The following is a 13914-nucleotide window of genomic DNA, read 5'->3' as shown; positions in this document are numbered from 1 at the left end:
ATACAGGTACTATACAGATGAACAGGTTTTTAAATACATCAGATAGGGTTTATATACATTAGGCAGGACTGCTCTATATGGGTATACCTTGACGATTGGTGGAACAGCTTAGTATACATTTTTTTTGCAAAAAAACGTATCAACTAAATACCCTGTTTTTTTCCATCTTTTTGACTAGCACTTGCTTATTACTGTGATTTTTTTTACAACAGAGTATTAGTGTGGAGGGAGCAGGAGACATTGCTGCACACACAGCAGGGGAGCAGCTGGCGTTACTGAACCCCAATAACAGTGGAGCAACTGCTGACTATACAGACAGCACTTCCGGGCAGCAACTGGTGGTGTTGGAGCCCAGGGTCAATGCTAGAAGCAGAGTGTAGGCTGAGGCCTAATTGGAGCAAATTTTATATCTGTTGTAGTCTTAGTGTGGAGGGAGCAGGAGACATTGCCGCACACATGGCAGGGGAGCAGCTGGCGTTACTGAACCCCAATAACACGGCAGCAAGTGTTGACTGTGCAGACGGCACTTCTGAGCAGCAACTGGCGGTGTTAGAGCCCAATGTCAATGCTAGAAACTGAGTGAAGAAATTGCCGCACACACAGCAGGGGAGCAGCTAGCATTACTGAACCCCAATAACGGAGGAGCAACTGTTGATTGTGCAGACCGTACTTCCGGGCAGCAACTGGCAGTGTTGGAACCCAGGGTCAATGCTAGAAGCAGAGTGTAGGCAGAGGCCTAATTGGAGCAAGTTTTATATCTGTTGTAGTCTTAGTGTGGAGGGAGCAGGAGACATTGCCGCACACACAGCAGGGGAGCAGCTGGCGTTACTGAACCCCACTAACACAGGAGCTAGTGTTTTTCTTTGTGCAGACGGCACTTCAGAGCAGCAACTGGCAGTGTTGGAGCCCAGGAAATCCAGGAAAAGCAGAGTGTAGGCAGAGCCTAATTTGAGCTAGTTTAATATCAGTTGTAGTGTGAGGGTGGATGGAGCAGTAGAAATTGCCGGATACACAGCTGGGGATCAGCTGAGGTTACTGAAACCCAATAACACGGCAGCAAGTGTTGACTGTGCAGACGGCACTTCCAAGCAGCAACTGGCGGTGTTGGAGCCCAGGGTCAATCAGGGTGTAGGCCGAGGCCTAATTGGAGCAAGTTTAATATCTACTGTAATGTGAATGTGGAGGGAGCAGGAGACATTGCCGGACACACAGCAGGGGAGCAGCTGATGATACTGAACCCCACTAACACAGGAGCTAGTGTTTTTCTCTGTGCAAATGGCACTTCCGAGCAGCAACTGGCAGTGTTGGAGCCCAAGGTCAATCAGGGTGTAGGCTGAGGCCTAATTGGAGCAAGCTTAATATCTAATGTAATGTGAATGCGGAGGGAGCAGGAGACATTGCCGGACACACAGCAGGGGATCAGCTGACGTTAATGAAACCCAATAACATGGCAGCAAGAGTTGACTGTGCAGACGGCACTTCTGAGCTGCAACTGGTGGTGTTGGAGCCCAAGGAATCCAGGAGAAACAGAGTGTAGGCTGAGGCCTGCACTCGAGGCAGTTTAATATCTGTTGTAGTGTGAGCGTGGACGGAGCAGGACAAATTGCCAGATACACAGCTGGGCATCAGCTGATGTTACTGAAACCCAATAACACTGGGTCATGTGTTGACTGTGCAGATGGCACTTCTGAGCAGCAACTGGTGGTGTTGGAGCCCAGGGATTACAGTTCAGGTGGTAGAAACATGAACACAACAGGAGACCTGGATTCTGTTGCCAACCAATTATTAAATCAGGAAGAGGAGTGGCAAATTCCTGCGAGATCCAGGCAGCCAGATCCTGCGAGAGGCCTTGTTCATTTTAAGAAAAGTAAGCCGGTCAACGTTATCGGAGGATAGTCGCATGTGACGGTCTGTTAGTACACCACCTGCGGCACTAAAGACGCGTTCCAATAATACACTAGCAGCAGGGCAAGTCAGCACATCCAATGCATACTGGCTAAGCTATGGCCATGAATCCAGCTTAGAGACCCAAAACTTGAAGGGGGAAGAGCCGTCTGGGAGTACAGCGAGAGGGCAAGACATGTAGTCTGTCACCATCTGACGGAAACGTTGCCTCCTGCTGACTGGAGCCATCTGTGATGGTGTAGACATTTGTCGCAGGCACACAAAACTTTGCCACAGTTGGGCCATACTGGTCTTGCCTTGTGCTGAGGCACTGCTTCTGCTCCCTCTTTGTGCAGAGCTTCCTCCACTGCCTTGACGCACTGAGCTGCTTTGTAAAGCACTAGCAGCACTGCTCTTGGTTGGACTGGAGAAGATGATGGAATGCACCAGTGTGTCTTGGTACTCCCGCATTTTGCACTCCCGGTTCAACGGAGTTATGAGGCTTTGTAAGTTGTCCCGGTAGCGAGGATCTAGGTAGGTGTACACCCAATAATCAGCCGTGTTGACAATGTGGGCGATGCAGCGATCGTTTCTCAAGCACTGCAGCATAAAATCAACCATGTGCTGCAGACTGCCAACTGGCCAAGAAATGCTGTCCCCTGCTTGAATCGTGATCTCTGCATGCTCTGCATCACCCCACCCTCGCTCTACATACTGACTACTGGAGCATTGTGTAACTCCCTCCTCTGGACAGATGTCTTCCTCCTCCATTGACTCCTCCTCATCCTCCTCACAAAGTGTCCCCTGCCTAGGCCTTTGTGAGGAACCACGTTGCGCAGACTGTCCAGAAGCAGATGGCATTTGTGACTCCTCATCCTCCACCTCTCCACAACCTCCTCCCTTAGCGCTTGCAGTGTTCTTTCAAGCAGGCAGATAAGGGGGATAGTCATGCTGACTAGTGCATCATCTGCACTCACCATCCGCGTGGAATCATCGAAGGCACGCAAAACCTGGCAGATGTCCTTCATAGTGGCCCACTCAGTGGTTGTGAAGTCTGAATGGTGCGCAGTGCGACTTTTTTGCGCCTGATGCAGCTGGTACTCTATTACTGCTGGCTGCTGCTCACTCAACCGCTCCAACATATGTAACGTTGATTTCCACCTGGTGGGTAGGTCACATATGATGCAATGCTCCGGAAGGCGGAATCGGCACTGCAGAGCTGTAATGCGCGAACTGGAACAACGCATGTGAGCACACTCTAGGCGGACCTTGTGCAGCAGTGCAGCAAAATCCGGATAGTCCCTCAAAAAACTCTGCACGACCAAGTTGAGCACATATGCCAGACATGGGATGTGAGTGAGGTTGCCTAGGCCCAGAGCTGCCACCAGAGTTCAGCCATTGTCACACACTGCCATGCCTGGCTGGAGATTCGCTGGCACAAACCACACGTCGCTCTCCGGCTTGATGGCATTCCAGAGCTCCTGCGCTGTATGGCTTCGATTCCCCAAAGAAATTAATTTCAATACGGCCTGTTGACGTTTGGCCATGGCTGTGCTCATATCGGTTGTAACAGGTAAGCGTTCACGGGTCCATGTGGAGGTGGACTGTGACGGATCCTGCAGTGCTGATTCAGAGGAACTGGAGTATGAGGAAGAGGCAATGTGTACAGACTGGATTCCTGCAATCCTTGGAGTTGGCAGAACACGTTCAGCGCCACTCTCAAGATCTGTACCCGGATCCACAACATTGACCCAATGGGCAGTGAGGGAAATGTATCGTCCCTGTCCATGGTGACTGGTCCACGCATCGGTGGTGAAGTGGACCTTGCTACTGATGGCGTTTAGTAGCGCATGTTTAATGTTTCCCTCCACATGCTTTTGCAAGGCAGGGATGGCTTGCCTGCTGAAATAAAAGCGGCTGGGCACGTTGTATTGTGGGACTGCCAATGCCATTAAGTTACGGAAGGTGTCAGTCTCCACCAGCCTGAATGAGAGCATTTCCAGGCACAGTAGTTTTGCAATGCCAGCATTCAGAGCCTGTGCTCGGGGTTGGTTTGCCGAGAATGGCCGCCTTTTCTCCCATGCCTGTGCTATCGATGGCTGTAGACTGGGCTGTGAGTGTGAGGATGACTGGAAACGTGGTGCTGTGGGTGGAATTACACTGGGTCTCTGTACAACAGTGCAGTGCAGTGTACTTCCATGGCTATCCTGTGAGGAAGCCGAACCAGCTGTGTGTGAGCTGGAGGAAGAGGCTACAACACGAGCTGAAGAGGTGGTAGGTGCTGCTGTAGGTTGGTCTAGGTCTTCAGTGTGTTTTTGTAACTCCACCACGTGCTTGGTCCGCACATGTTTCCACATATTTGTGGTATTGAGGTTGCTGACACTTTTCCCTCTTTTGACTTTCTGATTACACAGCTTGCATTTGACAAAGCAAATGTCATCTGCAACTGTGTCAAAAAAGGACCAGGCACTGCAAGTTTTGGAAGCACCCGTTTTGGCTTTTGGAAGAGGCATGCTCCTAATGGGTGCCGAAGTGGAGGCTACAGGCAATGCAGTCTTCCCCCTCCCTCTCCCTCTTCGGGGCATTCGGGGAATCTCTTCCTCAGAGCTGCTCCCACCACCTTCCTGTACCTCACGCCATGATGGGTCAAGGACCTCATCATCTACACTACCCTCTTCCAAGAACTTTTCTCCTGGGTAGTCTCGGCAGCACAGTATGCACCAGAAAGTGGCACCTGAGTCTCATCATTAGATGCGTACTGAGGTGTGCTGACCGTAGGCACTGGCCCACCCGCCTCTTCAGATTCAGAGAGACAAAGCTGTTGGGCATCACTGCATACTCCCTCTTCTTTAGTTTCTCGAATGCTGCTTGGCTGGCCCCCTCTTTCCAAGCCAAGAGATTCAGAGAACAGAAGTAGAGATGGCTCCTGTCCTGGGCTCTCTGACTGCCTGGACAATTTGGCAGGTGGTGAAGAGACAGATGGGTGCTCTTCAGTGCGCTGTGCCTGAGAGGATGTGGCACTAATTGAAGTCGATGCATTAGCTGCCATCCATCCGACAATGGCTTCAATTTGTTCGTCCCGCAGCAGTGGGGTACGGCGAGCTCCTACAAAGCTGCGCATGAAGGTCTGTTCCCTGCTAAAACTGGGGGATGATGAGTCACCGGTGCCCGCAGCAGGCACAGAATCCCCACATCCTCTCCCTGCAGAAACTCAAAGCCCACGACCACGTCCCTTACTCCCTGCCTTCTTCATCTTGGTAGACTGATAAAGATAGGCAGAAAAGTACTAAGGGATTAGTGTGCTTATTCCTGAACAGCTGCTAACAGGTATAAGAAACAGTAATTTTATAAAGTGTGGACTAGACTTTAATATGAGCTAATGTGGCCTACACAACTGTAAAGTGGAGTGTTTGGTGAACTTTATTTACTTTTTGTTTTTTTCGCAGAACAGACTACAGCGTGAGCTGCACTCACATAGACTGTGCAGACAGCCGTGAACACTCCTATATAGTGTTTTTCCACAATCTAGCAGGATACGGTTGGAAACCCACTAATAGGATAAATCCAGACAAAATGTGCAGCAGGCAGCACTAATTGAAAAAAAGGACAATGGAACAACCGGCTGTGGCTGCAGAACAGACTACAGAGTGAGCTGCACTCACACAGATACCTTGCAGACAGCTGTGAACAGCGCTGCAAGGCAAAAACAAGGTTCTCACACAGCGGTTGCTAAATTAGCCTGGGTAAAGCACAATGAAGCAAATCGCTATCTCAAACTGGCTCTCAGTCAGAACACAGCATCCTGTCCCTAACTGAATTCACAGCAGAGTGAACCCAAAATGGCGGCGGCGACTTCTTTAGTGCATCATGACATCATTTCAGCAGCCAATCACAGCCATGCCAGTAGTTACATGACTAACATGCATAACAGGATGTGCCCACACTTCTTAGGATTCCTCATTGGCTGAATTAAATGAAACTGGCTCTTTGAATTATGGGAACTTCCGATTCCGGTATCCGATATTGAGAAAGTATCGGAACTCGGTATCAGAATTCCGATACCGCGAATATCGGCCAATACCCGATATTTGCAGTATCGGAATGCTCAACACTAAACATCATGAATCCATATATATAATTTTTACATTAATCCATAGGGGTCTGTGTTCTCATGAGACCCCCCTTGTATTTGCAAGGGGAGGGCTTTCATTAAGTCCTTGGTCCCGATTAGCAATTTCTATGCAGCATGGAGAGATGGCGCAGGTTTAAAGAGACAGACAAGTTCAAACTACAGTAGTAGATGTAGTAGAGTCAGGGCCGCCATCAGGGCATTACAGCCAGGACTGGCGTATAGGGCCCGGTGAGCAGAGGGGGCCCGCATCGGGCCCCGTCTCATCTGCTCACCGGGCCCCCCCCCTGCAGGCGCTGCGGCACACTATTGACGTGCGGACTCGCTCCCGCACGTCAATAGTTAACAGCCGCCAGCCAGTCTGAGGCTGGCAGCTGAATAGGGCCGCAGTGCACACTCGCCGGCATCGCCAGCGTCTGACGTTATTGTCAGCCGCCGGGCCCAGCGAGTGCGTCTGTGTGGAGCCTGGAGGGATCTTCGCCCGGCGCAGGAGCACGGCCAGGTAAGAACTCGTGTTTTTTTTTTTTCTTTGAGAGCGGCGATCCAGGGGGGCCCGGGGGGGGGAGAATGCTGGACACACAGGGGCAGAAATGCTGGACACAGTGGGGCAGAAATGCTGGACACAGTGGGGCAGAAATGCTGGACACAGTGGGGCAGAATGCTGGACACACAGGGGCAGAAATGCTGGACACAGTGGGGCAGAATGCTGGACACACAGGGGCAGAATGCTGGACACACAGTGGGGCAGAATGCAGGACACACAGGGGCAGAAATGCTGGACACAGTGGGGCAGAATGCTGGACACAGTGGGGCAGAATGCTGGACACACAGGGGCAGAATGCTGGACACAGTGGGGCAGAATGCTGGACACAGTGGGGCAGAATGCTGGACACACAGGGGCAGAATGCTGGACACAGTGGGGCAGAATGCTGGACACACAGGGGCAGAAATGCTGGACACACAGGGGCAGAAATGCTAGACACAGTGAGGCAGAATGCTGGACACAGTGGGGCAGAATGCTGGACACAGTGGGGCAGAATGCTGGACACAGTGGGGCAGAATGCTGAACACACAGGGGCAGAAATGCTGGACACAGTGGGGCAGAATGCTGGACACAGTGGGGCAGAATGCTGGACACACAGTGGGGCAGAATGCCGGACACACAGTGGGGCAGAATGCTGGACACACAGTGGGGCAGAATGCTGGACACACAGTGGGGCAGAATGCTGGACACAGGGACAGAAATGCTGGACACAGTGGGGCAGAATGCTGGACACACAGGGGCAGAAATGCTGGACACAGTGGGGCAGAAATGCTGGACACAGTGGGGCAGAATGCTGGACACAGTGGGGCAGAATGCTGGACACACAGGGGCAGAAATGCTGGACACAGTGGGGCAGAATGCTGGACACAGTGGGGCAGAAATGCTGGACACACAGGGGCAGAATGCTGGACACAGTGGGGCAGAATGCTGGACACAGTGGGGCAGAATGCTGGACACACAGGGGCAGAAATGCTGGACACAGTGGGGCAGAAATGCTGGACACACAGGGGCAGAATGCTGGACACAGTGGGGCAGAATGCTGGACACAGTGGGGCAGAATGCTGGACACAGGGATAGAAATGCTGGACACAGTGGGGCAGAATGCTGGACACACAGGGGCAGAAATGCTGGACACAGTGGGGCAGAAATGCTGGACACAGTGGGGCAGAATGCTGGACACACAGGGGCAGAAATGCTGGACACAGTGGGGCAGAATGCTGGACACAGTGGGGCAGAAATGCTGGACACACAGGGGCAGAATGCTGGACACAGTGGGGCAGAATGCTGGACACAGTGGGGCAGAATGCTGGACACACAGGGGCAGAAATGCTGGACACAGTGGGGCAGAAATGCTGGACACACAGGGGCAGAATGCTGGACACAGTGGGGCAGAATGCTGGACACAGTGGGGCAGAATGCTGGACACACAGGGGCAGAATGCTGGACACAGTGGGGCAGAATGCTGGACACAGTGGGGCAGAATGTTGGACACGGTGGGGCAGAATGCTGGACACACAGGGACAGGGGCAGAATGCTGGACACAGTGACAGGGGCAGAATGCTGGACACACAGTGACAGAGGCAGAATGCTGGCACACACAGTGACAGGGACAGAATGCTGGACACAGGGGCAGACTGTGAGACCCTGGGGCAGAATGCTGGACACTGGGGCAAAATGCTGGACACAGTGACAGGGGCAGAATGCTGGACACAGTGACAGGGGCAGAATGCTGGACACACAGTGACAGGGGCAGAATGCTGGACACAGTGACAGGGGCAGAAAGCTGGACACAGTGACAGGGGCAGAATGCTGGACACAGTGACAGGGGCAGAATGCTGGACACAGTGACAGGGGCAGAATGCTGGACACAGTGACAGGGGCAGAATGCTGGACACAGTGACAGGGGCAGAATGCTGGACACAGTGACAGGGGCAGAATGCTGGACACAGGGGCAGACTGTGAGACCCGGGGGCAGAATGCTGGACATTGGGGCAGAATGCGAGACACGGGGCAGAATGGAGATACGGGGCATGATTGGAGACACGGGGCAGGATGAAAGACATGGGGGCATGACTGGAGACAGATGGGGGAGGATTGGAGACAGATGGGGCAGAATGGAGACACAGGGGGCATAATTGGAGACAAGTGGCAGGATTGCAGACACGGGGGCATGGTTGGAGACATAGGGGGCAGAATGGAGACATGGGGCATGATTGGAGACACTGGGGGCAGAATTGGAGACAGATCGTGCAGGATCATGGGGCAGGATGGATATGATGGAGACAGATGGGACCGGATGGAGAGATCACATGGGGCGATCATATGGGGCAGGATGGGGAGATCATATGGGGCAGAATGGATACTCATGAGGGCAGGATGGGAGAACATATGGCTGATGCCAGGAATGAGACACACGGTGGCCAGGATGGGGAATATTATTACCATAGGGGCTAATTTAGGGATATTATTACTGCAGTGATGTATTTATTTTATTTTTTGAGTATACTGTTTTTAAATGAGGGGGCGGTCCTGTTACTGTATAGAGTGATACTATGTTGCCTCTTTTTCTTCATGTGGTGTAATGTAGAAGTTGTGAAAAATTAAGTCATGTATTCTACTAGCGGAGCTCGAGATAACTGTGTTATTTCCTGCAGAGACAAGTCCTGGCTGGATGAAATGATGGCGGTCTGTGCTGGATGAAAGATGAAGGACTTCACCTAGAGACGTCACTGGTGAGTCAGTGTGTTACCTATACACTGACACCATACACTGTATACTATATACAGAGCTCCTGTGTGTAATTTCACTAGTGATCACTGTATTATCTGTACACAGACACTGCATACTAAGTACAGATCTCCTGTGTATAATAGCACTTATGGAGATAGTATGGTGCTTTTTTTAATTACTGATCAGAATTGTAGTATTCAGTCACTATGTGGTGGTAATATGTGGTCTGGACATGGTGTTGCGGTATTTATTCCTGGCCGGGAGTTATAAAAAAAAAAAAAAAAAACACCTTGCTCAGGTGCCGCCCCCCCCCCCGCAATGTCGCCGCCCTAGGCACGTGCCCTCGCGTGCCTAGTGGCAAATACGGCCCTGCATGTGAGTCAATCTTCAGGTTCACATTAAGAACTGGCTTCCCTCCATTCTGGGTCAGTTGCAGAGGGCAGCTGGAACAGACAGTAACTAGGTTGCCTGTTAGAGCTTGCAAATGGGAAGGGGGATATCTAAAGTGGTGTGTCTCCCCAGGTTACAGAGGAAATATTGCCTCTGAGACTGTCCTGGGCATAGGAAACTATAACAAGCTATAAGGAAAGGAAAGAGTCCACCTAGTGAGGGAAGGCAAAGTTGAGCCTGTGACACAATCAGGCTGAAGAAATATTTCACTTGCAACAGCAGAAGATTGTGCTACAGAGCTGATCTTACTTCGATTTAGGAGTCATTCAGCTAAGTCTTCTGGTCAAACAGTCACCCAGGCCGCATATAGTACACCGAGACTGCTCTCTATTAACTCTTTCCTTCTACAAATTCAGTGCAGATTTGTTGTTAATCAGCCATTTAGTCTCCTTGCCCTTGAAACTGAGCCATCCATTACTACTGGAGGCTTCTTTTTAACCTTCCCTTCTGATTTTTACTCCTATCTTGGTTCTGCACATTTCCATCCTCTCTCTGCTTCTAACCCTGCTCCATCCCATCCTTTCTCTCTTCTGTCTTCTCGCTTTCCCTCCCTTTCCCTCCTCCTCCCTCGCTTCCTCTCCTGAATGTTCCCCCACTTCTTCCTCTCGCCTATTCCCTCATCCAGTTATTTCCAGTCTCCTGTGTGCTGATGTTCTCTCACTCTGTAATTTTTCACTTTCCTTATATAATTTTTGGCTTTTTCTATTACTTTTTTTTTCTCTCCATCCATCTGTTATTTTCTCCCTTACCCCCTGTTATTTCTTCACATACTATTTATCTCTCGTGCGTTTCATCCTGTACGTATACAGACCATATATATTCTATCCTCCCTTTGTGCTTCTGTCATCTTTAATGTCCGGAGTGGCAGTGCGAGCGTTTACGGGTACAGACATTATCGTCATCTGCAGGGAAATAACAGGATGGGAGCCCAGAGCTTTTTAACAATTTGAGCAGTTTATTAGCTGGAACACATGATGTGAGAGTGTATGGCGGAGCTGCAGGTGAAGTAAGGAGAGGGAGGCATACATCTCATTTGAGATGTACTCAGTTGGCCTTGCAGATTCATATAAACAGCAGGTGGACATAGAAAGGACCATCAGAAGAAACCTCTGACTCACATGTAAAGTTTACCTTCATTCCAAACACAATATTATTGGCAGGGTTTCAATGATAATTGCAGGTAAAGGCTTAATGCCAAGTTCATTACAGAAGCAACTTATGTATGCACCTGAGAGTTAACAGATCCTCCTGTTTGCGGCAGAAAATATGCAGCACCACCCATGTCTACAGGTAGTATATGGTATTGCAGCTTTGCACCATTCACATGTTACTCTCTTCTTCTGCGGAAACTGTGTTCTTCTGTATGTCTCCTATGGCATTATTCTCCTGTGTAATCTAGACTGCTCAGGTGATGGGATGCCGCCTGAGTATTCAGGAAGTTTGCATTCAGCTTCTTCTACATCAGTTATCCAGCTCATTTCTGTTATATCAGTTATCTAATTTTGTCATATTTGTCACTCAGCTCTGCTTAATGAGTGATCCACCTCTACCATAGTGGGCACTCAGTTATAGAGTCCTGCTATGTTGGCCACTTAGCTTTATTATGTCTGTGATCCTTCATCATCCACACATTTCTGTAGCATCAGTTATGCAGTTCTGCTTCATTGGCCACTCAGCACTGCTACATCAGTTATCTAGCTTTTCATACTTGGCCACTCAGTTCTGCTACATTAGTGATCCAGCTCTACTGCCTTGACCAATGCATTCTTCTGCTAGATCAGTAACCCAGCTCTGCTGCATTTGCTATTCAGCTCTACTGCATCAAAGATTGCTGTTTTTGCTGTTATATCAGATACATTGGTCAAGGCTTGCTACTCGAGTTGCTGTAGTTTTAACTCTACTCAGGGCTGCCACTAGAAATTTTGGGGCCCCATACTGGCAAAATTTTCGGGGCCCCCTTGAGACTCCGCCCAGGCTCCACCCCAGCCCCGCCTCCAGGCTTCACCCCACGAACTGTCCACAGTCCCACCGCTCTCTCTTGGAAAAACTCCACTTCTCACCTATCACACATTAACAGTTCCCATCACCAGATCACAGATATAGCCGGCAGCTTTTGTTTTGGCCAAAAGATTTTTTAAACCGCCACCATAACACGGTAGACACTTTTGGCCGGGCCCTACTCTACTGTAACCTATTAAATATTTGTTAAAATATGCAATACAATTTAGGTATATTTTTATTTATTTTTCAATTTTTAAAATGACCAATAATATCACATACAAGGAACAAATACCGCTACACCGTGACCAGATGACATATTACCACCACAGTGATCGAATAATATCACATACAAGCAGGGCCGTATTTGCCACTAGGCACGCGAGGGCACGTGCCTAGGGCGGCGACATTGCGGGGGGGCGGCACCTGAGCAAGGTGTTTTGTTTTTAGTTTTTTTTTATAACTCCCGGGTCAAAAAAGCGACCGACGGCCCCGCCCCCCAGCCTCCGAGTCCCCCCCACTTCCGAGCCCCCCACCTCCAAGTCTCCGAGTACCCCCGCCTCCGAGTCCCACCCACCCTCCTTGAAGACGATACTCACCTGCTCCAGCGATGCCTGGCCTCAGCGTCTGTAGCGCGTCCTGAGTGAGCGGTCATGTCGTACCGCTAATTAAGGTCATGAATATGCGCATATTCATGACCTTAATTAGCGGTACCACATGACCGCTCACTCAGGAAGAAGGCGCTGCGGCGGGACAGAGCCGGAGCCGGAGGGATGTCGGCGCGGTGTGTGGGACAGGCAGCTGACAGGTGAGTATGAGGGACGGGGGACGGGGGGAGGATGGTAAGCCGCCCGCGCCATGCAAGATGGCCCGGGAGAAGGAGCGGGGGAGGGGGTGGAGAGATGAGCCAGCCATGCATAGGGATGGAGGGAGGGGGGGGGAATTATGAGCCATGCGCCACGCATAGGGAGGGAGGGGGGGAATTATGAGTCATCAGCCACGCATAGGGAGGGAGGGGGGGGAATTATGAGCCATCAGCCACGCATAGGGAGGGAGGGGGGGAATTATGAGCCATCAGCCACGCATAGGGAGGGAGGGGGGGAATTATGAGCCATCAGCCACGCATAGGGAGGGAGGGGGGGGAATTAAGAGCCATCAGCCATGATACGGGGGGGGGATTATGAGCCATCAGCCATGCATACGGGGGGGGGGATTATGAGCCATCAGCCATGCATACGGGGGGGGGGGGGAATTATGAGCCATGAGCCATCAGCCATGCATAGGGAGGGAGGGGGGGAATTATGAGCCATCAGCCATGCATACAGGGGGGGGGATTATGAGCCATCAGCCATGCATACGGGGGGGGGGGGAATTATGAGCCATCAGCCATGCATACAGGGGGGGAATTTTGAGCCATCAGCCATGCATACGGGGGGGGGGAATTATGAGCCATCAGCCATGCATACGGGGGGGGGGGGATTATGTGCCATGCATACAGGAGGAGGGGGGGGGATATGAGCCATGGCCATTATACAATATGGAGCATCATGTGGGGCCATTATAAAGTATGGAGCATCATGTATGGCCATTATACAGTATGGAGCATCATGTGTGGTCATTATACAATATGGAGCATCATGTGGGGCCATTATACAGTATTGAGCATCATGTGAGGTCATTATACAGTATTGAGCATCACGTGAGGTCATTATACAGTATTGAGCATCATGTGAGGTCATTATACAGTATTGAGCATCATGTGAGGTCATTATACAGTATTGAGCATCATGTGAGGTCATTATACAGTATTGAGCATCAAGTGGGGTCATTATACAGTATTGAGCATCATGTGAGGTCATTATACAGTATGGAGCATCATGTGCGGTCATTATACAGTATGGAGCATCATGTGCAGTCATTATACAGTATGCAGCATCATGTGCGGTCATTATACAGTATGGAGCACCATATGTGGTCATTATACAGTATGGAGCATCATGTGTGGCCATTATACAGTATGGAGCATCATGTGTGGTCATTATACAGTATGGAGCATCATGTGCGGCCATTATACAATATGGAGCACTGTGTGGCCATTATACAGAATGGAGCACTGCGTGGCCATATTTCTTTGGTTTTAATTATTGTATATGAAACAGTGAGATCAGCAGTGCTGAAT

The sequence above is a fragment of the Ranitomeya imitator genome, chromosome 1 (assembly GCF_032444005.1).
Source record: "Ranitomeya imitator isolate aRanImi1 chromosome 1, aRanImi1.pri, whole genome shotgun sequence".
NCBI classification, from domain to species: Eukaryota; Metazoa; Chordata; class Amphibia; order Anura; family Dendrobatidae; genus Ranitomeya; species Ranitomeya imitator.
The sequence above is the reverse complement of the archived record's forward strand: the minus strand, read 5'-3'. Positions refer to the sequence as shown.